Raw genomic sequence first — 17,348 nt, forward strand, 5'->3', positions numbered from 1 at the left:
GTCCCGTCTCATATAGCCTTGCCGCTGAAAGGGATATTAAATTGAAAATCACCTCATCTCACCCCAATATTACAGTTCCTGTACTATGACAGAAATTTCAACACTGCTCGCTTACCGGAAGTACGGTATTATTATTATTATTATTTGATATATGCTATGTGTACCATGACTGAATTAATATTTCGTAATCAGTCCATGAGATAAAGTAAAAGAAAGACATTTTGCTAAGCTTCTGCTTTCTCGTTTAGGAGTACTATGAGAAGTAGTCAAATGAAAACCGAACACCTCCATATAACACATTCCTTACAAAAGTTGGCAAAACTACTGTTACTTATTGATACTGCTATTTATCGGCAGGAGAAATGTGTAGTGACAACTCACAGGTACAACCGACAGTTGTTCGTTTATTGCTCTATAGATGAGCGTAGTGAAAAGTGTGTTCGTACAGCATTAGAAATGGAGGCAAGATAAGAACAGTAGAGATGTGTGGTTCGCTTTTTGGGGCTGAGGGTGTTGAAACACGCCAAACTCATCGTTGCATGTTCGCTGTGCATAACGAACACTGTATGTCACTAACAAGTGTGCCGGAGTGACATAAGAGATTCAGAGAACGATGCCCATCACTGCAAGACGATTCGCGCCCAGGACAGGCCCATAGTGCCATTACCCCTGATGTGATTGCGCGGACTGGTAGTCTTATTCGGCAAAACCGACGAATCACAGAGAAAAAAAGATCGTGTTCAGGTCCGAATTAGCCATGGCTCCGTGCAAATTATTAAAAAAAAAAAAAAAAAAACACCTGCAGTTCAGAACAATTTGCACAAAGTAGCTTTCGCATCAACTGACGGAGGGACAAAAGGTTGATAGTGTGGCTTCATGTCTAATGCATCTGTAGCGGTACCAAGAGAAATATTATGCGTTTCTGTCCCGTATCGTCACAGGGAACGAAACGTGGTGCCACCATTTTGGTTCCGAGAGCAACCAACAAAGTCAACAATGGAAACACCTCAATTCCCCCTGCCAAAGAAATCCAAAGCTGTTCACACAAGTTACGGTGAAGTTAGGATGACCTTCTTCTTCAATTGCAGGGGTCCCCTCGAGCGTGGGACCAGAATAAATGCGAAGTACTATGAATACTCTTTGAAGAAACTGAGACAAAACGTAAAGTCAAAACACCCTGGCGGAATAATCTTTATGCATGATAACGCCCGTCCCCATACTGCTAATCTAGCGAAGAATATGCTTTAGAAAAAAAATGAAATGAAATCTTTGAGTTTTACGTACCACGGTTATGCCGGTTAGGCTAAAGGAGACGGTGATAATGAGAGATGAGTGAAATGGTGGAATATGCTTTAGAGCTTTAGCTGGGAAACGCTTCAACATCCCCCGTACAGTTCAGACCTTTTCCCTTGTGTTTTTCAACATTTTGACGACGTGAAGAAAGAAATTCGTGGACGTCGGTTTCAGTCAGACAATGATGTGCAAGAGTGGGAAGTTATGGATCCGTCAGCGACCTGACTCCTTCTACAAGACTGGAATTGATCGTTTCATCTCCTACTGGGATAAATGTATTAACGCCTGGTAGAGGTCTGCACGGGCCGGAATTTTGAGCCCGAGCCGGCCAGGCTTGTGAATTTAAAATATGAGGCTCGACCCGAGTCCGAAAAATGCCTTTAGCATTTAGTCCCGAGCCCGGCCTGAGATCTGTAGTAATCAAATGATCCCAAAATAAGCCCAAATTACAGAAACTAAATAATTAAAGCAAAATTGTATTTTTATTTACAGCAATTAGAGGTTTAGTTCCGCAGTTGTGCTTTAAAAGTTCTCCTGAAAGTTCTCCTGAAAGAACGGTGCAATATATATCTTTGTAGAATATATTTACAAAGTTAGCCCCGGAAAGGCCCGAGAAATACGGTTGTATATTTAAAAATTCACGGTCCGAACCCGGTCCGGGCCCGAAGTGATATTTGCTTTGTAGGCCCGAGCCGATGCAGACTTCTAACGCGTGGTATTTACTTTTGAATAATAATAAAAAAAAACATTCCATTGGTATTATTTCACGTGTGTTCAGTTTTCATTTGAATGCCTCTCATAGTTTATCCAGTATACTACAGTATACTATACTTGTACAAAGGCGTATTTTTTGTCTCCTTTATTTGCATAATCCGAATATAATCTCCTGCTTCAGAGAGAAAGAGTTCAATATTTGATTTGTGTAAATACATTTAGTTAATATTACGTATACATATAAACACAAACTGTATTACTGTTTTTCTTCTGCATTCACCGCTAGAAATCATAATATTTACTATTCGTTGTTGCAACATTTATGGTACCACTCAACGCATGTATGCATTTATATAATTAGTATACCAAAAATTAATATTACTGATGTGTACCTAACTCTGTTATTTGATCTATGCTTATTATTTATTAAAAAAAAACTCTAGCACACATGTTTGTGATATGTGTTTGTGTTTGTGCATATCAATTTAGTTCATGTTTATCATTTCATACGTCTATGATTTTAATTTCCTCTGTTATTTTTATATTAAAATGCTATCCATTGCACTTACGCATCGAATGTCAAATTTGATGTCCAAAGGCAGGTCTACAGTGCTCCAATATCTCTGATCATTAACGTGCTGTTGGTTTTAAGTTTGGTGACCCTTTCAGCACGGAGTTTATATGTAACATGAACTTACAGAAATGTCAAATCTCTACCAACGGTAAACGAACCCCTGAAGCCGTGCACTAAACACGTACCCAAGGCTAGGCGGTAGACACTAAACCAGCAGGGAGTGTGAACATTAAGTTATAACAGTGAGTAGGTACAGGGCCGTACTGCAACCCAGGGACCCACCAGGAAGGTACTTTCTAGGGGACCCACTCACATATACGTATTGCCCCCTCCTCCGACAATGAAAGGGAATCCGGGAGTGTCACTCGGAACAAGTATACTGAAAGGTCTTAAAATGTAGATAGTGGCGTATTTACGATTTTGTTTCGGGGGAGGCTTTGCCTGAAAATATGAAAATTCTGCAAGATATTTCATATACTTTAATATAGTAAGTAAGATTTCGGGGCGGCTTAAGCCCGGAAGCTCCCTCCCTAAATACGCCACTGGATGTAGATTTGACTTTTTAAGGCTGTAACTTCTCTCCTGACATTGACTGATTTGACATAATGTCCAGTCCCCCATTCCTCTAAAGATATAAATATTTTCCTTTTCTTTAGAAAATAAAAATCGAGTTGAGTTTTCACGCTTTGCTCCAGGACTCCGTGACCAAGGGGTCCCTCAAAATTTTTAAAAAATTCTGAAAACATTTTCACTATAAAAGATTTTTTAAAAAACGTGTCATGAGCACTCCTATATAATTCATAGACCCTTTTGAACATGTTGAGAGAGGGCTCATCATAAAAGTTTTCTTGCTGGGGTCCGCTTTGTATTTTCCGGCTCCCGGGCCTCCAATGGTCTTAATCCGATCCTACATATTTTTTATGCGGAAAACGACGGTACTGTAAAATGTAAATTATTTTTTGGTTTCGAGTTATGGAGTCATCTGAGATTTCAATCTAGCTGAATACTTCAATATTAGAAAAAATAAAACAGATTGAGAAATCAGAAATCTTTCCAGGGTTGAATTACGAAAAATGTGGAAGGCTGTTTTCGCAACATCATGGACTGGCAACGCTGGTCTGGAATTAGGTGACTGTATTGCTGGTACTCGACGTGTTATCGTTCTTCGTTCCCTTTCTCCCGTATGCGAGGAGTGCGTGGCATGTGCCTTTTTGTATATACATATACCGCTACTTACGATACGAGGCGGAGGACCCACTAAAATAAAATTCACCGTCCAGAGCCCACCGGAAAATTCCCTGGCCAGTACGGCTTTGGGTAGGCAGATGAATGAACAAGCTATGACGCTTTTATATCTGAAAAAATATTGAACCAATGTCAGGAAATCCACAAGGCTCAAACCTAGGACTTTGACTATTTGTTATAACTATTAGTAATATAAATCAATGCATAGAAAGTTCTCATGCATTATTAGTAAATTGAAGTTATGTATTCAGTGACTATCAAGGAATCAACCTGTTATTGCTACTACCTTGTTACCATATTATTATTATTATTATTATTATTATTATTATTATTATTATTATTATTATTATTATTATTATTATTATTATTATTATTATTATTATTATTATTGAAGCGAGCGTAGCGAAGCTTCCACCATTCGACTCAATTGAGATTTGTTTGTCCGTCTAATCCACCTCTCGTAAAATTCATCCGATTTTAATAAAATTTGATACATGTCTTTCTTCAACTTAGAGAAATAAGATTATTAGTTGGGGATGCATCCATCAGGAATAAGGTGATAAAATGAGGTAAAATGTACCCCCATGTTATGAGCTTCAACATGTAAATGTAACACATACATGTATATCAATATAAACGCAGTTAAAATAACTTAGCCAAGAATAAAATGGCGAATTTTTAACATCTCTGATACCAAGCTGATTGGTAACGAGCATCAAATTAAATTTCGTAGGCTACAGTTTTGTTTGACCACAACCATAGAGCAACGAGTTCCTTTTTTCTTCTCCACATGTAGGTATATTGATTTATTAATTTTCAATTGGACCCTTTGTCAGCAGCACGGCTCTATAGAACGTGTTCTACAAGTCAGGATAGAGTCTAAGTCATTGAACTTAGCCATATTCTGTACCAAGAATCGAACCTGGAACCTAATGCGACAACGTATAGTTTTATTGAGAAAGTGTTTGGGAAGTATTGAGGGGGGAGGAGTCCGTACCCGATGGACCCCTGTAGATGCGCCCCTGATGATCTGTCTAGTACTTCTTCAAATTATGTGTCTCCCGGACAGGCCACACAGATACACACAAAACATGTTTTAGTAAACCATTCTTCTTTAAAAAAAAAAAAAAAAAAAAAAACACAATTAACCTCAAAGTAAAAAGTTTTAATATTAATATTGTGTAGAGATTAAGCTAATAACTAAACAAGTTTAAACTTGTGTTTCTAAATTTGATAAAGTCTTATTTTGTAGTAGCACAACAAATAAAAAAAGTTGTTTTCTTTTAGCTGAACTCTAAGCGCTCAAATTGATCCAGGATCAGGTCTTCAGTGATTGGATTTGTGTAATCTTGTTCCTTGAACTCAGTAATGTAACCTTGTATGTGCTTTTTCTTCTTTTCTGTTTCTTCAACAGAGTGAAATCTTTTCGTTTCTTTTATTCTTTTAGATCATCGGTGTGTGAACTGCGACTCTGAGTGGTTTGAGCTAACAAAGTTTTTAAAACGAACCAAGCAATGTGTAAAAAATGCAGTAATTTAATTTCTTCGTGTTATACTTAGCTCCACTTAAGCTGGTAGATATTAACTAACCCAGTTATTACATTAAGATAAAATCTGATATAATAGTTACCTTTACTTCATTTACAATAAGTAATAAATAAATCTTGATAAATGAATAAGTAATGATACAGCAGAACCCTACTTGTCCGCTCTCGGCTGATCGGCCATTCCGGTTGATCCAACCGTGCTTGAGCCGAACTAGTCCGAACTCTTCGTTTCCTCACGAGCCCCATTGTCGTTTACTGCCGTCGCAGCATTGTTGTTTAGTTGCTGTTACCGATTATTCGCTTTAGTGTTCCGTCATCTCTTGCAACGTTTCTTTCGTTGTGCGTCTTTTCTGTACTGAACTGTGCAGTTTTTAGTGGATACTGTTCGTTGGGTTTTACTGTAGAGAACATTACAGTCATTTTTGAATTCAGAGATTGTTTACTTTACTGTAAATTCGTATTTTCTTAGAACACTGTGCAACAAATTTAAACTTTTTTTTTCTGTCCTTCAAATGAAATTATGTGATTTTAACTAAATGGCAGGTGCTGAATTCATTGGTGGAAACCAAAATGTTCCATCACGTCACGTTTTTGTTGTGCAGACCACAACACATTATACGAAATGTACATATTTACGTATATATTTACTATGTAATGTAAGCTGGGAAGGCGTATTATACTAACATTAAATTTTGTTGACTTACCCTTTAAAGTACTTTCTTTGGTCGCTTAGGCTTGTAGACATCTTTTGGAAACTCTCTGACGATATACCAGCAATATTCAACAAGATACTTTCAGTCCATTTTCCACTGTAACGCTTTTCAAATGTGACAATGTCCTGATAAAACCGCTCTCCGTGTTCATCACTTACTAAGCGGAAGTTTTAAGGGAAAAAGAGTACAAAAAGTGTAATTTTAATGATATGTTGCATTCCATGAGTTGAAAACTCTGCATCATGTTACTAATAATAGCTTTATAATTTTCAGCTTTTACATTTCCAAGAAATCTTCAACATACCGGTTTAAATAACAGCCAAGCTAATTTCTCAATTTCAGAGAGTTTAGTTTCAAAATCTTCATCCTGCATGACTGTTTTAATCTGTGGACCAACAAATAGTCATCCTTAAGTTCGGGGATTTCTCCTTAAGATACATAAAAGCAATACCTTCTCTATTTAGTGAATTAACAAAAATCGTCATCAACCCAAGTTTGATATGTAATGGTGGCAAAAATACATCTTGAGAGTTCACAATCTGTTAACGAGATATGTTCCTGGTGCAAGGAATGAAATCTTCTCTTTGAGGCCAGCATTTAAGGACATAGTGGTTTACTTTGTCACGATGTCCCACCCACATAAAAACAACAATACTTGGGTATTCTTGTTGCATTCCTGTGACAATACCAATAACTTTCAAGTCCCCCCCCCCACATGCCATTTGATTTTTATATTCAATGAAGTCCAATATTGCACTCATAACTTCATATGCCCTTTGTATGAATCGCGTATGCTACAGAAACAGATGGATTAACATTTCCAATATGGAGAAGCACTGCGTTCAGACTTAGTTTCGAGCTGTCAATAAGTGCCACCTTCGGTGGGATTATGTTCATGTCCCAAAGATTGAAAAAAGCCATCTACATCTTTGCAATAAACAATACCTCCGTTTTCAACAAACTAGTCCTCAAAATCACTTTGTCGTTTTATAAACAAACTGATTTTAATATCTTGAGCTAAGAGATTCCAGCCTTGAAGCCTTGAGTCAAGCTCTTCCGTTTTTCTTTTAGGAAAATTTAAGTCTCGTATAAGATGGTTAAGCTCTTCTTGTGTGATTAGGTAAGGTGACGTTGACTGGGATGCAGATGGGTGAAAGTCTACACGTTCCCCGTTGCTTGGAACGTCTGAGGTATCATCTTCTGAATCAATAGTGTAATCTTCTGGTGTTTTAGGTACTGGAAGATCTTCACTGTGGGGAAACTGGTCGAATACCTGACTTTAAATTAGGGTACTGAATCTGATTTTTAGAGGAAAAGTCCTTGGCAATGATTTTACTTACATTTTACATGCATTCTTTATCGCGATTATTGCGGCGTTTTTTTTTTTTTTTTTTTTTGGTGGTGGTAATAACTACGAAAATCGGGATTTTCTTTTACTTTATTTTCGACTGTATTGAAATATAACGCACTGCGTACCAATGCCGCATACTATTATTAGTGATGATATGAAGTGTGAAGGTGAAATAAAAGCAAGGATAGGAATGAGAAGAGAACCCTTTAGGAGGAAAAAAAAATATTATTTTGTGGGACCTTGAATGAAGAGTTGAGAGAAACTGAAAAATGCTTCGTGTGAGGATTGTATTGTATGGGTCAGAAACATGGACATTACGCAAAAATTATGAAAAAAAAAACCTGGAAGCTTTCGAAATGTGGGTGTAGAGAAGAATGGAGCGAATTAGTTGGGTCGAGCGGAAAACGAATGAGAGGGTCTTAGAAATGATTGGAGAGGTAAGAACAATGTTAGATATTATTAAGAAGAGGAAGAGAAACTGGTTCGGATATCGGGTGAGAAAGAACTGTATCATGAAGGGCGTGCTAGAGGGCATGGTGGCAGGAAAGAGAGGGAAAGGGCGAAATGGAAGGTATCAAAACAGAAAAAAATCGTACGTGAAGACAAAGAGGTTAGTGAAAGATCGTGAAGCATGGAAACTTCTCAGCTGCGGCAAGTGTCCTGCCAATAATGGTAGAATACCTATGATGATAATGATGACATACGAATTCGAATAATCTCATTTATATACAAGTTACATTCTTTACTGTGGGACCAACAATAACAACCAAACAGTAAATATTTCACCATTGTCGGTTTAAAAAGATAAAAAAAAAGAAAGAAAGAAAGAAAGAAAAAGAAAAAACGAAGCAAATATTGGAAAGTGTGAAAACTGTCCAAAGAACCAAAACTAACGAAAGAACTAAAAAAAAAAAAGAAACAAATTTCTTTAAAATACAAAAGCATCTATAGAAACTCAGATTGTATTTTTAAAAAAAGAAAGAAAGAAAGAAAGAAATTGTTAAGCACGAAACCTGTACAAAGAAACATTCCCATACAAACGAACTAAAGATATATTGGCTTAAGCCAGGAAACTTGTGTCGTAAATCTAAACTCTCAAAGTAAAGTTTGAAACTTATTCTAGATATTTTCTTTATTTTCCGATAGTCTTTGTGTTTATATGCTAGTGTTATACTCTACAGCAGCAGTGGTTCTCAATTGGTGTGATGACATAAAATTTCCCAACGCTTCGTTAATTCATCGTTAAAAACAGATATTTCAATATCATTTTGAGAAATTGCTAATAGTGGTTATACCTTCTAATGGTTCACCACTAACGTTTCAGCAATTTTATTTAAGTCGTCGATTGTACACCGGTTTGACCTACTCCAAGGATCTGATCAACCAATATACCGGGTGCCCGAGAAGTCCTTAACCATTTCGGGAAAGAGCACTTGAATTCAAATCAAGGCTTGAATGTTTACAATATCAAAGCAGACACTATAAGTCAACGAAATCATACCAGATCCGACATGACCACTCTCCATAACCAAGCAGAGTTGCCATCTCTCCGTGGTGCACCTGAACACATACTGCAACATTGCTGGGGTAATTGTACACATCTATGCCAAAATACGTACATGTAGGTGCGCGAAATCCCTAATCTTTACCTTGTACTCCTAAATATTGAGAAAGGGGCTTGTTAATTAAAATAATATTGGCAAACCATGCCCGCCTAAAATAGAAATGTCCAAGGACGTCAGTGCCGGAATATCGTATTGTCCATAGAAAGTCCCAATTTTGTTAGTGGATTGTCCTTTTACTTGCTTTAGAGATCCAGATACCCGCTATTGTCCCAGTACAAGGACTTACTGTGGGACATTTCTGGGATAATTACAAGACGACTTTGGAATATTCAAATATTGTTTTACAACAACATATTATTATAAAACTTGTATAAGGTAAAAAAAGAAAAATTAACACAAAAATTGTAGTTAATGTCACAACATGCTAGAACATTAACAAAATTGAACTATTGCCAACTTATAACAGGTTGCTGAAGATAAACTGTGCTCAAAGTCTCCCACAGTATTAGCAATTCGTATGTTGGTTATCACAGGAATTCACTACAAAGAAACTTTGTCCAGAACAGGAAATAATTGAGGTACACTGCTGGGTAGAAAATCTTTAACTAACAAAGAACTAGCGAATAGCATATTATCATAGTGCAAACTATCCTTCCCACATCCACTATCATTCTCAGCATACTCCCTAAAATGTCCTCCATGTTCGGATTCTCTTAACCATGTGTTCATCAGAAGTAGTGATTATTCTTTCCCAAATATGATCCAAATTACAGATTTAAGTGGCAAATACTTGAGCTTTTGAATTTTCCTCATGGTAAAGATTATGGGATTTAGATCAGGAGACTGTGGTGCTCATTCTCTAGACTACGATCTCCAAATCCAGTGTCTAGGAAATATGTCATGTAACAAATGGCATGTTATGCCACTAAGAGAAGGCCGGTGTAGACACTTGCCCACGTCATAGATTCTTTCAAACTGGCGTAAAACTTGTGATCGTTGCACTGTATGTTTTTTCACTTAGAAATATTTCCAAGAGCAAGTATATTTTTAGTGTTTCTGTTAAGTAGCTCCTACGCTGGCCAATAAAGTATACCTATATTGTTGTCACCTTTAAGTACGAGTATTTGCTATGAGTAACCATTTCGGTTTCAGTTAAATAACTACAACGTTAGTCAGTAAAGAGTAGAGTAACTGTTGTAGTTCCCTTTAAGTATCTAATGTGTTAGTGAATGAAAAATAAGTAAATTTTAGTATTCACGTTAAGCAGCTACTACGCTGTTCAATAAAGAATAATTGAACTGTTGTTGAGGTTAAGAAGCCTAATCATTGCGATATTAAAATACCGCTAATTTTAGAGTAATTATGTGATATCTTAAAATGGATAAAAAAAATAATCGAAATATGGAACAAAAGCGCGCTAGACAATATTATTTTACATGAGGTACCGTTATCACGAGTCACTTAGTAGCTTAGTCATTTGCAGCCATTTAGAAATGCGAAAATAAATGCCGTTTTTCAAAATAGTTGGAAATCGAAGTGAGTCGTGAGTCGTGATAACGGTATCTCATGTAAAATAATATTGTCTAGGGAGGTCTTGTTCCACTTTTTGATTATCTTTTATCTATTTGAAGATATCACATAATTACTGTAAAAATAATGGTATTTTAATTTTGTGATGGGGCTTCTTATGTATCTAGTGTGTTAGTCAATTAAATGTAATGAAATTATTAATGTTCCCCTTAAGTTGCTGCTACGCTAGTCAATAAACAGTAAATAAACTTATGTTAAGTATGCTATGTTAGTTAATAAAGAATTAGTAAACAGTTAGTATTACGTTAAGTAGCTACTATACAATAAAAAGGAAAAAAAACTTCTAGAGCTTTATGCAGAGTCGTTTTGACGTATGATTAGCACCATATTAAGCGTTTGACTAACGCGTGGTTATCAAAAGTGTATTCAGAATCTCTCATTAGCACGTACAGTAGTAGTTGACTAAGTTAATCACATGTGTCTGATTAATTTAGAGCAGAGAAGTACCCTGGTTTAGCCAAAATAAACTTACATTATGAGAATACAAAAGCAATTAATTACCTGTCTTTCGATTCCTTTCACCTCATCGGGTGAGTTAACTATGAAGCAGCTATTAAACCAAGTCCTCTACAGTATCAAAACTGTTTCTTAAAGTTAACAGTGAGAGATGAGTTGAAAACTTCCATTGTTCTGAGGGATACATACAATTAATCGATAAATTATCTTCCCTTCTGATTACAATATAATCCTTCTATTGCTATTAAATATTAATTGACTTCTACTTATTCCCCACGTAAATGCATCCCTCAGAAATGAATAAGTTAATTATAATCCGATTTCGTAACTATTTATAAGTTGTTGTGGTGTCAAACCACAAAGAAAATATGTCGAATTTCGTATTTCATAGGCCTATATTTTCATTTTTACAGAATATGCATGCGCACATCTAGTTTTCTGTAGTTGCCACATTTATTTCTCCATCCATTGTATTGGGCTTATATTAGTTAATCATATACAAATGAACCAATTAGCTGAACTCTGAATACCAAAAAGTGAATCCGTGCCAGTTGCGGACGTCCCAGTTGCGGACGCTGCTCTTATCTGTTAAAATCATTCCCAGTTGCGGACGCACAGGTGTTCTTTGGAATTTCCATGCCTCGATTACGATGCAACCAGACTTGTTAGTCCCAATTGCGGACGCGTGCAGGAGAAGAGATAAGATCTATTGATAACAAACAGCAACGTTGCCACATTTTTCATTTCATTACATTTACTACCCTGCCTCGATATAAAGAATTCAAATCTGTCAGTATACGTGCATCTATAATTATAAAGCTATGTAATATTAGAGATACTGCTAACCACTAGTTTATCCATTAATTACATATGAAATACATGTAAATTACATCAGAATTCCTATAATTATTTTGCAGATTTGTGCATCATTTAATTTCATTTATCCCAGTAATTTTTAGTGAGGGCAATTTTCGTAGATGCTAGCCCAAAATAACACTTCCATTTTTATTCCTCCTGTCGAAAGAGAAGTTATTTAAATTTATTAGTTTTGCATGATAATTTACTTGTTTTGAAATTACTTAATTCCTTGTTTTAGAAGTCATTAACAAAAGCTTGTAGTTTGCAGAATATTAGTTGATTAAATATTTAATCATAAGCGACCGTTTCGCACACGCTCATCGACGAGGAATATTTAGCGTCCGAGGAAAATTTCTTACAAAGATTCATTAAGAAGATCCGTTTCTCAACGTAATTGCACGCAAACTCCTAGCCTACACTTTCGTTCGAAGCTCTGAGACATAATTATGCATGTTAATGTAGAATCAAAATCTTATGATGGAAGTGTTACTTGGGCTTGCATCTACGACAAATCCAAAAGTTGCAAAGGGCGAATGTCAACGAAAGACAATGTTGTGCTCTGGGTTTCACAACATTCGTGTCTACCGGACGTTGCAGTAGCTGAAATAAAGAAAAAAATATCCAGCGCAAAGAAGCGAGTCCGGGAAGATCAACTGTAAAGGAATCAATGTGTCTTTGCTTCGATTCACAAAGACTGTTATTAATAATGCATTGAGTTATGCAGACAATGATGTTGGTGACAGGTTTCTATTAATTTTATTTGTGTTTTGTGGAGTTTCTGTGTAGAGTGCTTGCGTCCTGAACTGTCAACAGTCAACTGGTTGTTGTTTTGCTACATCAGCAATTTATGAATGTTATGTATTTATTGTAATAAAGTTACGAGAGACACCTTCCTGACTCCTCCCAACACCTACAACCACACCTCCTATGACGTCTGGGACTCGCTTTCGATATCAACCAGAATAGTCACCGAGCCTGGGGGCCCTCCTTAAATAGCCCCGGTTACTTCCGTCTCGAGGAGTAGCGATATAGATTTGAAGCCGGGAGTAACGGTGCGGAGTGGAAGCAAATCTCGGACTTCTCCTACGAACTGGCGGATGCCCGCGATATCCCGCCAATAGTCCAGGACCAGATCCATAGCAAGATACCAGGAGACCAGAGAGGGACCAACGGACGCCCGGACGTCATGAAGGTACACCTTCCCTAACCGATAAACCTAACCCTAACCCTGTCTCTCTTCTTTCATAGAATTTCTTCGTTATTAACTCTAATATCCCAATGATCTTTTACTTTAAAGGACAGCCGTCCGAATCCAGTGCCTGTGAACTGAGCTAAATTCCCCACTTTAGTTCTTCTGACGGCTTGTGTGTAGGTGGAGTTTCCTTTCATTTTTCCTCCCCCACGCACCCTTTATACAACCTATTTGGAAAATATATAAAGAAGAGTTCGCTGATTTATATGACCAGGGTTATGATTTGGTGGCTAACGTGCCGCAGTATTCTTCTTTAAAGTCTTGTCTTTACCGCTGCAGGAATCACTCTGGAAACACATCGTGGAAAACAGCTCAGGATATTGAACTTTCTTCTGATATTCTTCATTTTCGAGATAAATTAAATTTTCTTCTTTTAGATGATGCAGGCGAAGACAGGATACTGGCATTTGCTAGCAGAAATGGAAGAAATATTCTTGCAGGTTGTAAAGTGTTTTTTTTTAATGGATGGAACATTCAAAACGTGCAGCAAACAGTTTGCCCAGCTTTATACAGTGCATGCCGACATTGGTAGCAGCGGTGAAGAAACCAATATTGTTCAAATTATGTTTTCTCTTCTGCCAAGCAAAAGACAGCAAATATACGAGAGACTTTCACAGGAATTAAAGGACAAGTCTCTGAGTGGAAACCGGAATGGATAAAGGTTGACTTCGAAGAGTCATCCATAAACGCATTGCGGTATGTATTTCCAGAAGCGCAGGTTAAAAGATGCAATTTTCATTTCAACCAGTGCCTATGGAGAAAAGTGCAAGAAGTAGGGCTTGTACAAGAATACACAAATGATGATGAGGTTAGGTTGTGCATTAGATTGTGTACTGCTTTGGCACACCTGCCAATAGATAAAGTCGTTGATGGTTGGCTGTGTATTCAAGAAGACACATCATGCAACAGTAAATTGCAGCAATTTTATGATTATTTCGTAGTCCAGTGGTTGGAGAACTCGACTTTTACTACAGAGATTTGGAACTGCCATAACACAAGACACAGGACTAACAACGCACTCGAAGGCTGACACAAAGACTGCGTTCTATTACAAACAAAGCACACCCAAATGTCTCAGAGTTAGTCCGAGTTCTCCTGTACGATCGTTTGGATTTAAAAATTGGCGGGAAAAGAAGAAAGAAATCGGCAATACTATTAGACAAAAGAATGCATAGAATTCTTGCGGAATTTCAGGATACTGGTAACATCAAGAAGTGTTTCCGATGCATAGCATATGTTCAGGGACTTGAGTAGCTTTGTGTAAATACTGTATATAAGTGGTTTGTGTAAATATTGTATATAATTCACTACCTGACAAAGGAGAACTGCAAGCTCATTCTCATATAGGCATAATATTCGATAGTTGCTATTCTCCTGCAACTTCTAAACACGCCAGTGCCAATAGTTTCAACATTGACACTGCCAGTCGTAAGCCTGGTTAAGTGTGAAGGGAAGTTGCATAGAGGGTACGAAATCCTTGTATGTGGGGGGCGGTTCCCATCTTATTTCTTGAAATAAAATTCTCATCACTAAAAATTTGTGAGGAGAATTTTATTTCGACATTGTAAAAAGGCTAAGGCCCCTGAAAAAGTCATGCCCCTATAAGAACTTACTAGCTACACCCCTGAATGAATCTCTTTTCAGCAAATAGTATTCTTGCAGCAAAAAGTCCTTCTCGTTGCTGAGGGCAGGGTAGTAAATGTAATGAAATGAAAAATGTGGCAACGTTGCTGCTTGTTATCAATAGATCTTACCCCTTTTCCCGCACGCGTCCGCAATTGAGACTAACAATTCTGGTTGCTTCGTAATCGAGTCATGGGAATTCCAAGCAACACCTGTGCGTCCCCAGCTGGGAAATATTTTAACAGATAAGAGCAGCGTCCGCAACTGAGACGTCCGCAACTGGGAAGAACCCCCAAAAAGTACCCCTCCTTAGTACATAGTTAATACGACTTTAACTAACTGCGTGACTAACACTTGATTTAAAAATTCTCTCTGAATACTGACCCTAAGTACCCGGCTATTTGGTAGGGTTTGCAAAGCGTATTTATTGCTCATGCGTATGATTGGAATACACTGACCATGTATTTAAATGTGGATGGCTAATCACAAACGCGAAAGCAATAAAAACGCGGAGAAAACGTCAGCTCGAGCGTGTTTGGTGCGTTTCGGAACAATAGACCGCCTGTTGTTTAAAAGATGTCTAAAAGAAAGACAAAAAGGAAAGACGTGTTGCCAGGCAAGGAGGATTTTAGAAAGAAACAGCTGCTTGGAAGATGCTTTAGGCAGAGTATTGGAACTTTACTATTAGAGACCTGGACCTGGCAAAAATATCCGGAAACCCTGACTGGCTCACAGTATGATTTATTTTACCCTGGCGAAAGTAAAATTACCGAATAGCTACCTTGACCGCGTTCCCTGCGGAGGGTAACGCATTCTCAAACAGCCCTACGCTAATTGTTCTGTTAAGTAACTGCTACGTTAATGAATAAAAGAATTTATTGATATCAAGCTAATTATAACATACTAGATATTATAATAACCATGTATATGGTAATGTCAAGAGATTACTTTTACTTTAAGCTGTTTTACTGTCAAAAGTCCTATGGTTTATTGACTTCTTAAATGTCCTGTGTTGATCTTGACCAATACTTTCTTCTCCTTCATTTCTGTCATCCACAAATAATATCTACTCAGTTATTTTCCTCCGTGGCAAAGATAACCACCAGAGAACAAACAGTATCTCTGCTGATTCAGAATTTATAAGAATTCATATTAAACTTTGATGAACTTTCAGGAATTGCTGACGTAATTGGTAATCATGACTAGGAGTATTTTCCCACCATTAGCAGCTCTCCCTCGCTGGTCTAGTGGCTAGTGCTCACGCATTTGTTGAATGAATCCCGGGTTTGGTTCCCAATGGGAGATAATTGAAAGTTGAATTAAAATTAGTCGTGATTCAGATTTCACTTTAAGCTTAAGTCCACGTCACGTAAAAGATGTGATCAAAAGGTACGATGAATGTAATTGCACAGTGTCATTTATTGATGTTGTATCCGTTTCAACTAAACGGTGTGACAAACATCTTGGCATTTGAAAGCGGCGCTCCCTTTAAATGCTGCTAGCAAATGAGAGGCCAGCGGTGTTGCAACGTTTATTTTGTACTCAAACACGTGTATCCCCTGTCACCTGATCGCGCTGTAGTTCGTCTGCTTAGCCATAGCCACATCCCTTACCACTTGGCAACGTCGCGTCAGAGCTTGCGTTTTATTCGTTTAGCTGAAATGCCAAGATGTTTGTCATAGGCTTTAGTAAGACCGGTAGCCTAAACCTTTGGTACAGTCAGTGTCGAGTTTGAACGAGTGGTGACGTGTCAGTTGAGTTCCAGAGGCAGAAAAGTGAGGACGTGTTAAGAGTATCTGTCGCGCGCCAACATTAAGTTTTGTTCTAAGCTGCAAAAATTGACTCATAAAATGTCAAAATCAGTGTATGGCGATGAAGCGGTGTCATTAAAAACGGTTTACAAGTGGTATGAGCGATTCAAAAGCGTCAAGGAGTCGGTTGAAAATTAGCAACGGTCAAGACGTCCTTTGACGCCAAAAATAGATGAAAACGTGCAAAAAGTAGCATAAATGATTTATTCAAATAGGCGAATTACTATTCGAGAGCTTTTCGAAGAACTAAAGATCTCATATGAGTTCGTGAAAAGCATTTTAACCGTCCATTAAATGGGAAAATGGCTTACTTCTTCACCACGAAAAGATACAGTGCTACACTTTGATTTTGATCCGCTAGTTTTTGGCCGAAAAAAATAATCCTGTCCGGCCACATCCGCTGTGCTCTTCAGATATAGCACCATGCAACTTTTGGCTTTACCCAAAAATTAAAACCATGCATAAACAAAGACATTTTGACACCATCCCAGACATTGAGAGAACCACGAAAGAACAGGAGAACACCCTTCCAAGTCTTCCAGAAATGTCTCCAGTCATGGATTCAACGTTGGGATAATTGCATTGCTAGCCAAGGACAGTACTTTGAAGGAGATTAAATCAAATTCCATGTAACCTTATTACTTTGTTTCTAATAAAATTATTCACCTGAAGGAGATTAAATCAAATTCCATGTAACCTTATTACTTTGTTTCTAATAAAATTATTCACCTGAAGGAGATTAAATCAAATTCCATGT

General features: G+C 37.5%; 1 long non-coding RNA gene across 1 annotated transcript in view; it reads left to right on the forward strand.

Moving 5' to 3' along the window:
* The window catches only part of LOC145684586 (uncharacterized), a 1,210,652-nt gene that overhangs the window by 196,742 nt on the left and 996,562 nt on the right, over positions 1-17,348 (forward strand). The window lies entirely within an intron of this gene.

The sequence above is a fragment of the Thermobia domestica genome, chromosome 5 (assembly GCF_964235325.1).
Source record: "Thermobia domestica chromosome 5, izTheDome1.hap1.1, whole genome shotgun sequence".
In the NCBI taxonomy this organism is placed as follows: domain Eukaryota; kingdom Metazoa; phylum Arthropoda; class Insecta; order Zygentoma; family Lepismatidae; genus Thermobia; species Thermobia domestica.